The sequence below is a fragment of the Antechinus flavipes genome, chromosome 2 (assembly GCF_016432865.1).
Source record: "Antechinus flavipes isolate AdamAnt ecotype Samford, QLD, Australia chromosome 2, AdamAnt_v2, whole genome shotgun sequence".
Taxonomy (NCBI): domain Eukaryota; kingdom Metazoa; phylum Chordata; class Mammalia; order Dasyuromorphia; family Dasyuridae; genus Antechinus; species Antechinus flavipes.
In genome coordinates, this window is record NC_067399.1 from 483,833,615 (window position 1) to 483,847,053 (window position 13,439).

The 13,439-nt window shown below is 34.0% G+C and overlaps 1 protein-coding gene across 1 annotated transcript in view; it reads right to left on the reverse strand.

The window, feature by feature from the left end:
- N4BP1 (NEDD4 binding protein 1) overlaps positions 1-13,439 on the reverse strand; it is a 55,020-nt gene that overhangs the window by 34,091 nt on the left and 7,490 nt on the right.

The window sequence follows — 13,439 nt, forward strand, 5'->3', positions numbered from 1 at the left end:
GAATAAGAATTCTTAACCAAAGAATAAAGACAATTTAAAAAAATAAAACAGGTACTTTTGATTACATGAGATTGAAAAGCTTCTGCCAACCAAAATCAATGCATCTAGAAGTAGTCAAATAGGGGGAAAAATTAGGTTTCTTAGATAAGAATTTGGTATCCAATTTATGTCAATAACTTACAGAAATATATTAGACCAATAGCCATCTCCTAATAGACAATGGCCAAAGGAGATGAACAAACAATTCTTAAAAACTGTAAAATACTAACTATATGAAAGGAAGCTCCAAACTATTAATAAGAGAAATGCAAATCAAAACAACCTGAAGGATTTACCTCACACTCAGCAAATGGTCAAAGTTGGCAAAAAGCAGGATGACAACACTGGCAGGGTTGCAGAAAAATGGCTACGTTAATGTACCACCAATGGAATGATGAAATTAGTATAACCATTTTGGAAAGCATTTGTAATTATGAAAACAAAGTGGTGAAAATATTGATGTACTTTTAAGCTAGAGCCAGATATTCCTTAAGTAGGTCAATGATAAAATAGAAAGGCTAACCATAACTGTGGTACATACAGGCAGATGGTACAATGCATAGAGTATTAAGTCTGGAATCAAGGTGGATTGAGTTCAAATTTGGCATCAGACATACACTAGCTATATTACTCAAGGCATATTACTTAACTTCTGTTAACTTGTTTCCTCAATTGTTAAGAGAACATAACAGCACTTAGCTTACAGAACTATTGTGAGGATCAAATAAAAACAATACATGTAATGCACTTAGTATAGTATCGTGCCTGGTACATAAATGCTTGCTCTTTTCCTCTCTTCCTTACCCAATGTAATGGAATGTTACTGTGCTCTAAGAAGTGACAAATCTGATGACTACAGAGAAGCACAGACTTACATGAATTAATACAAAGGGAGGTAAACAGAGCCAAGGAAAAAATGTCTATGTATATAATAACAATGTAAATGGAAAGGAAAAAAAAAAAAACATTAAACGGAGAGAAAAAGTACAAAATTTCAAAGAACAGTATTGGTCCCAAAAATATCATAAGATCTCTCTCTCTCAACTACTCTGTAAAGAGACACAGAATTCATAGGTACCTGGAATAATGAATATATTATTACATGGTAAGTTTTAAAAATACATAGATAGATAGATCAGTTTTGATGATTTTTTCTTCTTTTTATTTTTTTCTTTAAAAAACATAAATAGTATATGAGATGCCTCTCTTGGAAGAAGGGACAGATGGAAGAGGAAATTCCTTTCTGACTCTAAATTCTTCTTAATCATACTGATATTTTAAATATCAATCCCATGTTGTGCAAATCATTGTTCTAGTGGTGGTACTAAGAAATATTTCCATCTTATATTCAGCAAACAATTCTTCTGTTTCATCAACTTTTTGGAATTACCTCTAAAATCCCACTTGATCTTGCTTTATGAAGGCCAGATTGGAGAAAAGATGGATAACAAAGCAGGAAAACCAATTAGGTTGTTTAAATAGTACAGAGGTGACAAGTGGAGACAGAATCAATAGGAAACAGTAAATGATGGACTTTTTCTTTTCCTTTACTACGATACACAAACAGAACTCCAAGGTTATAGGACTAGCTGATAAAAGATGGTGCCAAAAAAAGGGGTGGGGGTGGGAGGGGGGAGGGCAGTGTTTAGTAGAGAAAGCTGATTCTGTTTTGTTCATATTGAATTTGAATTGCTGAACATTCTAGAAGGTTGGAGGTACAGGTTTGGAATTCAGAAGGTTAGAACCAGATGTACATTTCTAGAAGTCAACTGCCTGAAATATTTCTCTTATCAAACAAGCATAAGTATGACTATTAAGTGTCAAGCTAAAATTAAGAGTCTTATCCTTCAAGGAGCTTCTACTCAAGCCCAAAGTCAGGTAATAACTCTAAGAAGCCTGTTAATTGATAATCTCTCTTCACTTTTTAATCATTCAACAAGCATTTATAAAGTGTTTATTATAGCCTATACTAAATTAGTTGCTAGGGTTACAAAAAAGCAAAATAAAACAAAACAAAAACAATTCCTCCCCTCAAGAAGCTCCTATTGTAAAAGGGGAAACAATCTACTTAAATTAGTATGATCATTAATTAGAGGTAATTTCTGAGAGGAGACATTAGAATTGATGGGAACCAAGAAAGGCAGGGACTCAACTGAGCTTTTAACTAAACCCCACCCAACATTATGAAATAATGTCCCCAAACAAGTTCTAGAGAAATAGAACCCACAGAAGGATGGAGTAAAACAATTTTCAGCTCAAGACAACTTAGAAGGTCATCAGAAAAGGTCTGTGGCATTAAGTTTAGAGTGGAGGACAGACCAGACCCGTGCAGACCAAGTCCCAGAAAGTAAGGAGCAGATCCTGGGGAAGACTGAATCAATGGAGGAAGTGGCAGTTCCCTAACCTCTCAATCCCTAAAAGAGGGGTTGGACAACTAATGAGATGGAGATTACAGTGGTCCCTTTGCTGGCAACAGGATCAGGACATCTATCAGAGTTGATCATCACATAATCTTCTTGTTGCAGTGTACAATGATCTCTCTTGGTAATATGACTCTACGAGACATCAAGAAACTAAAACAAAATCAAAAGATTGAAAAAGTTAAAAAAAAATTTGAAACATCTCATTGGAAAAACAACTGATTTATAATTTAAGAATTATTGAACTACCTGAAAACCATGATCAAGAAAAAGAGCTTAGACATCATTTTTCAAGAAAGTCTCAAGGAAAACTGCCCTGATATTCTAGAACCAGAGGGTAAAGTAAAAATTGAAAGAATTCATAGATCAATTCCTGAAAGAGAAACAAAACAACTCCCAGGAACGTTATAGCCAAATTCCAGAATCAGGGAGAAAATATTGCAAACAGCCAAAAAAGAAACAACTCAAATATAGTAGGCCAACAGTCAGGATAACATAAGATTTAGCAGTTTCTACATTAAAGGATCAGAAGGTTTTGGAATATGAAATTCCAAAGGACAAAAGAGTTTACATCTATTCAGCAAAACTGGATATAATTCTTCAGTGGAAAAACTGGATATTCAAAGCTATAAAGAGTTTTCAAGCATTCCTAATGAAAAGACCAAAGCTGAATAGAAAATATGACTTTTAAATACAAGATTCAAAAGCATAAAAAGGTAAATAAGAAAAAGAAATTATTATAAAGGCTTCAAGATTAAATTGATTATATTCCTACATGAGAAAATGGTACTTGTAACTTCTAAAAAGGTGAGCTGAATATGATGGGATGATTATCTAAAAAAAATAAAAGTTAAGAGATGAGAAAGAAGAAATCACTGGGAGAAGGGGAAAGGAAGAAGTAGAATAGGGTAAATAATCTAACATAAGAGTTCTGAAAGAGATTTTACAGTGGAGAGGAAGATGAGCGAAGAACACATGAACCTTACTCTCACTGGAATTGGCTCAAAGAGAGAACACACATACTCAGTTGAATGTAGAAATCTATCTTGCCATAAAGGAAAGAAAAAAAAGAGGAGATAAAGAGAAGGGAGGGCAGATTGAAGGAGTTAAAAAAGACAGAAGAAAAACACTTGGGGGAATGCACAGGGTAAAAAAAGAGAGTGTGATAAATGGGGAAAATAGGAGGAAGGGAATTACACAGTAATCATTACTATGAAAAAAAAATTTTATAGCATTTTTCTGATAGAGACCTTATTTCTCAAATATTTAGAAAACCGAATCAAATTTATAGAAGGATGATTTCTCAATTTATAAATGGTCAAATTATATGAACAAGCAGTTTTCAGACAAAGTAATCAAAGCTATCTAGTTATATGGGGGAAAAATGCTCTACATTACTATTGATTAGAGAAATGCAAATTAAAACAACTGTGAGCTACTATCATATACTTGCTATGTTGGCTAATATGACAGAAAAAGAATATAATGTTGGAGGGGATATAAGAAAATTAAAGCACTGATGCACTGTTGGTGAAGTTATATACTAATTCAACGATTCTGGATAGCAATCTGGACCTATGCCCAAAGGGCTGTAAAACTATGCAGACTTTTGACTCTGAAATAACAAGATTATATCTATATCCCAGAAAAATAAAAAACAAAAATATGTACAAAAATATTTACAGCCTGGCGAGACTTACATGAACTGATGCTAAGTGAAATAAGCAGAACCAGGAGATCATTATACACTTCGACAACGATATTGTATGAGGACATATTTTGATGGAAGTGGATTTCTTTGACAAAGAGACCTGAGTTTCAATTGATAAATGACGGACAGAAGCAGCTACACCCAAAGAAAGAACACTGGGAAACGAATGTGAACTATCTGCATTTTTGTTTTTCTTCCCGGGTTATTTATACCTTCTGAATCCAATTCTCCCTGTGCAACAAGAGAACTGTTCGGTTCTGCAAACATATATTGTATCTAGGATATACTGCAATATATCCAACATATATAGGACTGCTTGCCATCTAGGGGAGGAGGTGGAGGGAGGGAGGGGAAAAATCGGAACAGAAACGAGTGCAAGGGATAATGTTGTAAAAAAATTACCCTGGCATGGATTCTGTCAATATAAAGTAATTATTAAATAAAAATTAAAAATAAAATAAAATAAAATAAAAAGAGAAAAAAAAATATTTACAACATTTCTTTTGAGTACCAGCAAAGAACTGGAAATTGACACAATGTCCATCAATTGGGAATTAGCTGAACAAGTTAATTGTAAATAATTGTAATGGAATAATATTGTGCTATAAGAAATATTGAGCTTCTGCAGAAAACCAGGAAAAACTTACTGATAACAAAGTGAAATGAATAGAACTAGGAGAAGACAGTAACAGCAATATTGCATGATCATCTACTATAATTTTTTTTTTTACCTATTCTCAGTAAGACAATGATCCAAGACAATTTTGAAAGATTTAACATGAAAGGTGCTGTCCATCTACAGAGGAAAAACTGGTGAAGCCTGAATGCAGTTCAAAGATATTTTTCTTTACTTTTTTTTTTTTTTAATTTTAGGGTTTTTTTTTCCTTCCACTGCATGACTTATATGAATATATAACTTTTATATAATTACACACGTATAACTTATGTCAAATTACTTGTCTTCTGGGGGGCAGGATGGGGGAAGATAAGGTAGAAAGGAGAGAATTTAGAATTCAAAAGTTTAAAAATATGTTTAAATTGTTTTTACATTTAACCAAGGAAAAATAAATTAAATTTAAAAATTAATTAAATTTAAAAAAACAAAAAACCCCAGGGAAATCAAAAGGCAGAGGTGAGTAGAAAGGGAGTTCCAGGCATGGAATTAATTCAATGAAAATGCACTGACTGTGGAAATAGGGTATTTTATGTACAAAAACAAGATGGCCTAAACTGCAGAGAATATTGAGTGGAATAAAATGTAAAAATATCAGAAAGGCAGGAAGGGGCCAGCTTATAAAGAGTTTTTAAAACCAATTAGGACTTAAGATTTGATCCTGAAAGCAACTAAATATTATTGAGATGTAGGGTAACCTGGTCAGAACTACAAATATCACTAAGTGAAAGATGTACTGGTGTGGGTAACAACATGAAGCAGGGAGACCAACTAGTATGCTATTGTAATAATCTAGGTATGAGGGAATGAGGGCTATTTCAGAGTAGTAGCAGTGTTAACAGGAGAAAAGACTGGGATCAAAAGAGAGGTATAGTGGTATATGTGATGTTTAGAAGGTAGAATTGAGGTAGACTTGGCAACGATAGGATGTAGGGATGAGAGGCAGTGAGGAATCAAGGATGAAACCTAGGCTTTGAATCTAGATGACTGAAAAAAATGGTGGTAAGGAAGTAAGGAAATAGGGAAGAGGGGAAAGTTGAGGAAGATAAAGAAATGACTTCAGTTTTGGACATGTCGATTTAAAGATGTCCATTAGGCAATTATGAATGTGAGACTGAAGGTCAGCAGAGAAATTAGTACTGGATAAATAGGAAAGTAATCTGTACAAAGATGATATTAATTCCATATAAGTTGACAAAATCACCAAGTGAAACAGAACAGAAGGAGAAGAGGGTCCAGGAAAAAGGTTGGGGATAACTTAAGATGAATGTGACCTATTCTACATAAAATTTATTATAGCATCTTGTCTAGATGTCTTCTGTTTTATATTATGTTTGTGTGTGTGTCTTATTCTTCCTAGCTTCATTAGACTGTGAAGTGCCTGAGGAGAGGAATTGTTATTTTTATTTTTATTTTTGTACCTTAATAACCCAGCAGAGTACATAACAGATGTTTAATGTTTGTGAAGTTGTTTACCACATCGAATTCTTTCACCAAAACAAAACCAGGAGCCATTAGGGACTAGAATTTGTTATAAACTAAAAGCTTTTTCTAAATAAATGAGAGGAAAAAAATTTAAAATTGGTGGTAAGATGTTCCTGTCAAATAACTTATGGTGTTTTATTGAAAGTTTCTTAGGGAAATCAAGTAGAGTGAATTCTTACTACTAATATGGTCCCTGTTCAACAACTGACTTCAATTTCTAATTATTAGCACTAGTAAAGAGAAATTTTCTAGGAAGTTGAGAAATATATATTAAATTTGTCACTTTTTAAAAGTCTTATAAATGCCATTTTCACATGCCACATTTTGGTATTCCAAGAAATCTTTCTTAAAATAATATATGACTCACATGTACAAAAATGTTTGTGGCAGCCCTTTTTGTAGTGGCAAGAAAGTAGAAAAAGAATGGATCAATTGGAGAATGGCTGAATACAAGTTATGGTACATCAATTTTCAGAATATTTTTGTTCTGTAAGAAACAACCAGCAGGATGATTTCAGAAGGGCCTGGAGAGACTTAAATGAACTTCTGCTACGTGAAAGGAAAGAGATCATTATACACAGCAACAAGATTATATGATGATCAATTCTGATGGATGTGACTCTTTTCAACAATGAGATTGATTGAGGCCAGTTTCAAAGATCTTGTGATGAAGAGAGCCATCTAACCCAGAGAGAGGACTGTAGGAACTGAGAGTGGTTCACAACATAGCATTTTCACTCTTTCTTGGTGTTTGCTTGCATTTTATTTTGCATCTTTTTTTTTTTCCTGGTTTGCTTTGATTTTTTTGTATGGCAAGATAATTGTATAAATATGTATGCATACATTGGATTTTAACATATATATATATTTCTACCATGTTTAACATATATTTGAGCTACTTGCCATCTAAGAGAGGGAATGGGGGAAGGGGGAGGGAAATTGGAACACAAGGTTTTGCAAGGGCTAATATTGAAGACTTTTCCATATGTACTGTTTTGAAAAATAAAAAGCTTTAATAAAGAAAAAAATATATGGCTCCAAGGTTAATGAGTTTTTAAAAGATACTGAGCAATTATACCAATAAACTAATGGGGTGTTGATCATGAAGATATTAGCTTTCCATTTAACTGAAATTCAACAGATTAGGCTGAGAACTTGAAAAAGGAAGAGGAAATCGCTTTAAAATTCCAGTGTGGTAATAAGTTCTGTCAAAAACAATCTGAGAATCATTTGTTACAACATTTTATCACCCTCTAAATGTTGGCTATGAAAAAAACCTTAAGTCATTCCTAGAGAACACTTTCTTAAGGTGGTTTTTATAACCCCAGTTTTTGTTGTTGTTGTTTTTAAGCAGCAGTTCAAGGAAATTATGATGGGCCACCAACTCATTTTCTGGTAAAGCAAATTTCACTTTATTGGTAACTTATACATTTGAAATTATAAGACATTTGAATAAATCCAACTCACATGAATTTATTTGTATTATGGTGGCTCTTCAGGGACAAAGTAAACAAAATTATACTAAAGCAACCTTGACATTTTCAAGAGAAAGGTATCTAATTAGTGCTTTCTTCTAGGGGTTTATTTATTTTCTCCTTCAAATTTCTGAGAAAAAACAGGACCAGGTGGATTCTCTGTCTACATTTAGCTCTCTTCTTCCAATTCCCTTTTTAAAAAGTCTCTTTCCCAAAACAAAAACTGGACTGGTATGGGTAAGACTTTGTTTTCCCAAAAAGCTCTTATATGTTCTATTTCAACATCTTCAGATTAGAGGATACAGGTATGTTCTGTTTAGCAGGATACATTATGTTCTTATGGATGCTCCTGTGTGGCACAGCCAAAAGATATTCTTCTGATTCCTGCTTTTCAGAGAGTAACTTCTCAATTCTCACTCCTACACCCATTAGTATCTCCCACACAAGTCTGTCCTCAGAAGGAAATCTGAAGACTTGAAGATAAAAGGGCGGGTGAAATGAAATACAATGCCAAATCAAGGAATATGCATTATGAAGACAGTGGATATTTAGATTCAGAGTCCAAAAGATAAGCAATGTTGGACAGTTTAGTTTACAATTAGCATTTTTAAAAATGCAATTTCTCACAACAGTAAAAAAACAATACAAGTGCTATATAACCAATTTACAAATGAGGAAGCTAAGGCTCTGAGAAGTTAAGCAACTTATTCACAATTACACAATCAGCTAACATCTGATGCAGATTTGGACATAGGTTTTCTTGATTTGGGTCTAAGTGCCTTTACTTCAAATATGCACCTCAGAATCTATTCTGCTATAACGTGTTTTGTCTTTCTCTTTCATTCTCTATCTCTCTCAGTCAAAAGAGGGATATTAAGTGCCTATTATTTCCAATTTGCTATGCTAGGTGAAGAAAAGAAGCAGATTGCTGATTTGAGGACAGATTTTGTAAAGATAAAAATGCAGAAAATAGAATGCTGGAGTCAAGGAAGAGCAGATAAGTCATTTTGTTTGGAATATAGAATAAGTGAAAATAATGTGAAATGTGGAAAGGAAAGCTAGAGTTAACATGTTGAGTTTTATCTGACAAGCTAGAGTAGTTCTTTTACTTATGAATGATTCTTTACAATCCTGTTTGGGATTTTCTTGGCAAAGATAGTAAAATGGTTTGCTATTTTCTTCCCCAGTTCCCCAGACAGATGAGGAAACTGAGGCAAATAGGGTTACGTGACTAGCTCAAAATCACACAGTATGTATCTGAGGCCACATTTGAACTCCAGAAGATACAGCTTCTTGGTTCTGAGCACTCTAAGCAATGTAACACCTAGATGCCCATGCCAAGCTAAGAAACCTTTCATTTATTCTAGAGGCAACAGGGACCCACTTAGGTTTACTGAGTAAAGAGAGACAAGTCCATAACTGTACTTTAGGAAGATTATTTTAGCAGCTATATGGAGAATGGATTGAAGATAGGGAAAAGAATGGAAACAAGGACACCAATTCCAGAGGCAATCACAATTTTTCAGGGAGGCTTGGTAAGAAAGTGAAAAGAGTACTGAGCTTTAAGTCAGGAAGTTCCTGACTTACTAAGATGTGTGATCCTGAGCAAGTTTGCCTCGGTTTCCTCATCTGGAAAATGGGCTGGAGAAGGAATGGCACTCACTCCAATATCTTTGTCAAGAAAATGCAAATGAGATCACAGAGTCCACACAACTAAAACAACTCAACACTAACATATTTCAGGTGAGAGCTGATGAGATTCAAACTAAGGTGGGGATGAGAGTGGAGAGGGGGACAGATGCAAGCAATATGATGGAAATGATATGACAATCCATCTCCCTGCTTAATGTTTTTTACCCAGGCTGTCTTCCATTTCTATAATGAACTTTCTTCTTATTCTCATTCCTATAATATGCTTCTTTCCCATTTCTCCTTCTTAGAATTCCCAGCTGTCTTCAAAGTTTAACCTAAGAATTACCTCCTAATAAGGTCATTGCTGATTACTTCACTTACTATGACAGCCCATTACCTAGTACCTGTTTAGTATTTACTTGTGTACATATATTATTGTCCCTTCTCAAAATCTAAGCTACTTAAGTGTAGACTATTCCCATTCAGGAAGAAAAGGGCACTAGAAACTAGAATCATGAAATGTTTCCTGTAGGAAGTGTCACCTGGACTAAGCCTTGGAAGAATGGAAGAATTCTAAGAGGTACTCTTTTATATCAGCAGATTCCTGACTTGAGGACAGACTTCACTTCAATAAGACAATTATATTGCTCGTTTCCAAGTGATTCTCCTTTGTCTTCCTTTTCTTCTATCAAGTCCCCTATGCTACCTCTCCTTGTACCCATTTAGAAGACCTTATTTCAAATTTTACTGAAAAAAAAAAAAGGTTCCATTTGCCTGGAGTTCCCTCTTTTTTACATCCTGAAAGCTCCTGATATAATTCTTCATTTTCCATTCTCTCTCTCTTATCAATAGTAACAATAATACCATATTCATGATGGGTAGAGGCAAAACCCACCCAAATTCTTCCAGGATTCCCCTCCAAACAACTTTAAAATAATATCTCAAATCAAATTGTTGAGTGATAGAGCCAAAAACAAGGGTAAAACATTTTTCCAGCCTAAGAAAACTTAGGAGGTTGGCAGTAGAGATTCATGACATGAGTGGGTAGGCATGTGACAGCAGCATCAGCTTCAAGAACTCTTGGCTGAGATGGTAAGACAGTTGGACAGCTGGTCAGTGAAAGCTCAAAGGGGAATCCTGTGTGGCATAGTGCAAGAATCGGTACTGTTTGACAACTGTATTGTCCATATGCAGTGTTAGGTCACACTGAGAGTGTGCTTCTGTTTGATCACAAGGGAGCAGGGGCCCTACTCAGTTCTAAGGCAGAGAAGAACATATGCATTTGCAAAAGTTCTAGGGCTGAGAGGAGTGCTAGCACTAGTAGCTAGAAGGGAATAGGAGTACTTTTTGGTTAAAGACTATAGCAAAGACCAGGAGATCTTTCTCCAGACCATACTACCTTGGAAACGCTGAAAATCTGCAGATGCTCAAAACAATCTCTGCAGCAACAAAAAGCCTGAAGTTTGGAATACTATCTGCCCATTCTGAGGTGAGGAAAGGTCAACTTCAATATCAAGTTTAAAAATCAACAAGTAGGCTGGAAAATGACCAAACAACAATAAAAAACAAACAACTGTAAAAAGCCACTATGGTATCGGGGAAGATCAAGACACAAACACAGAAAATGAACACAACTACAAGTAAAGCTTCAAAGAAAAAAATATTAATTGTGCAGAAGCCCAAAAGAATTCCTAGGATTGTTAGAGATAAGAATGGTGGAGGAAAAACTGGGAAAGTAAATTGTGAAGCAAGAAAATTATGAAAAAAGAATTTAATAGCTTGGTAAAACAGGTTCCCAAAATACTGGGAGAAAAAAAAAAAAAAAAGAATTGGCCTAATGGTAAAAGAGATACAAAAATTCACTGAAGGACTCAAAAAATAGAACAGAAAAATAAAAACCATCCAAGAAAAACAAAATTATTTTAAAAAGTTAACTAAAAAAAGATGTACAGTCTCAAACATGAAAATAATTCCTTGAAAATTAAAATTGGGCAAGGGCAAGCCAGTGAAGCTAAGAGAGAACAAGAAAGATTATAAAGAATGAGAAGACAAAATAGAATGTGAAATACCTTATAAGAAAAACAACATAACTGGTGAACAGGTCAAGAAGAGTTTGAACTGCCAAAAAAAGAACTTTTATCACAATAATACAGGAAATAACCCAAGAAAATTGTCCTGGAGTAGTAATGGAACATGAAGAGAAAGTAGAAATGGAAAATATGCACTAATCACCACCTCAAAGAGATCCTTTGTGGAAAACACAGAGGATTATTACCCTTAGATCAAAGGGAAAATTTTGCAAGAAATAAGGGGGAAAAAAATCAAATATATTGAAGCTACAATTGAAATTGTACAAGATTTATCAGCAATTATAGTAAAAGACCACAGGTCCTGGAATCATATCTACTGACAATCAAAAGAACTAGGCCTGCAGCCTAAAATATCATATCCTGCAAAATTATTGAATGAGAAAAAAAATGGATCTTCAAAGAACTTGCAGATTTTCAGGACTTTCTATCAACCAAATCCATACTATCAGAAAATTTAACATTTATTAAGAGCCAACATAAAAGATCAATTTTAAGAAATTGACATGGTCAAATTATTATTTTTTATATAAAATATGTATACTATATGTTTAAGATTCACATCAATAATAGGATAGCTCAAAAGAAAGATTGACGGAGTTAAGGTAAAAAAAATATAATTTCATATTCTATAAGTGAAGTGCAAAGGAAGAATAGACATAGAAGTATTAGAGGAGGTAGGAGGACTTATAGTTCTGAAAAGCTACTCACATCAGGAATGGGTTCAAAAGGCAACACTACATATATATCATGAAGGATATAACACCCTCCAAAATCTTGAAATAAGAATGGTTGAAGGGGGAAGCAAAGGATGAGGGAAAAAGCCAAGAGAGGAATCCTTGGGCAAGGGAAGGTTAAGTAATAGCAGGGAAAGTTATGAAGCAGAACGTAAATAAAAAGTCAGCGGGAATAAGAAAGACGTGTGTGCATGTGGATATGAGTGTGGGTATGTATATGTGAATACACACGCACATACATGCACACACACACAAATATCTTCTTAACGTAGCTTGCTTGGGAGTGGGGGATGAAAGAAGGAAAAAAGAATAAAGTAAGGTACACAGCAGAGCTGATGGATAGCAATTTACAAGGAAGAAAAGAAAAACAATCATTTATGAACATAATTTCTTTTTTTAATATATATACTTTTTTGATCTGGTAATTTGCTGTTATATATTTTGAATCCTCCCTAACTTTACGCTGGGCACATGAAATGTTCTCTCTTATTTTGTTTTATTTTGTTTTGTATTTCTTTTTATTTGCTCTGTTTTTTCAAGTAAAATAAATTAAAAAAAAAAAATACTGTCACCTCAAAACAGACCAAAAAAACCCAGAACTGACCAAAAGGCAAAAAAAAAAAAAGGTACAAAAGGTCAGAGATCTTCAAACCAAAAATTCTAAAAATATTATATCCAAATTCCAGATCTTTCAGGTCAAGGAAAACAAGTCAAATATCAGGGAGCTACAATCTGAATCACACAAGATTTTGTAGCTTCCAAATTAAAGGAACAGGGGATTTACAATATGATATTCCAGAAGGCAAAAGAGCTAAGATCACAACTAAAACAACACACCCAGAAAAATTGAGTGTGATCCTTTAGGGAAAAAGAAAATATTTAATGACTTTCAAGCATCCCTTCTGAAAAGACCAGAGCTGAAATGAAAATCTAATTTTCAAACACAAGATTCAAGAAAAGCATAAAAAGATAAACACAATGGGAAACTATAAGGGATTCAATAGGTTTAAATTTTTTATATTTCTATTAAGGAACATGATATATGAAACTCCTAAAGACTTTATCACTATTGGGGTAATTAAAAGGCATATACATAATAGACAGAAGGCATGGGTTTGAGTCCCTTATGTTGGAAATAATCTCAAATAAAGAAAAAATAGAGGTGATGATAAGGATACAA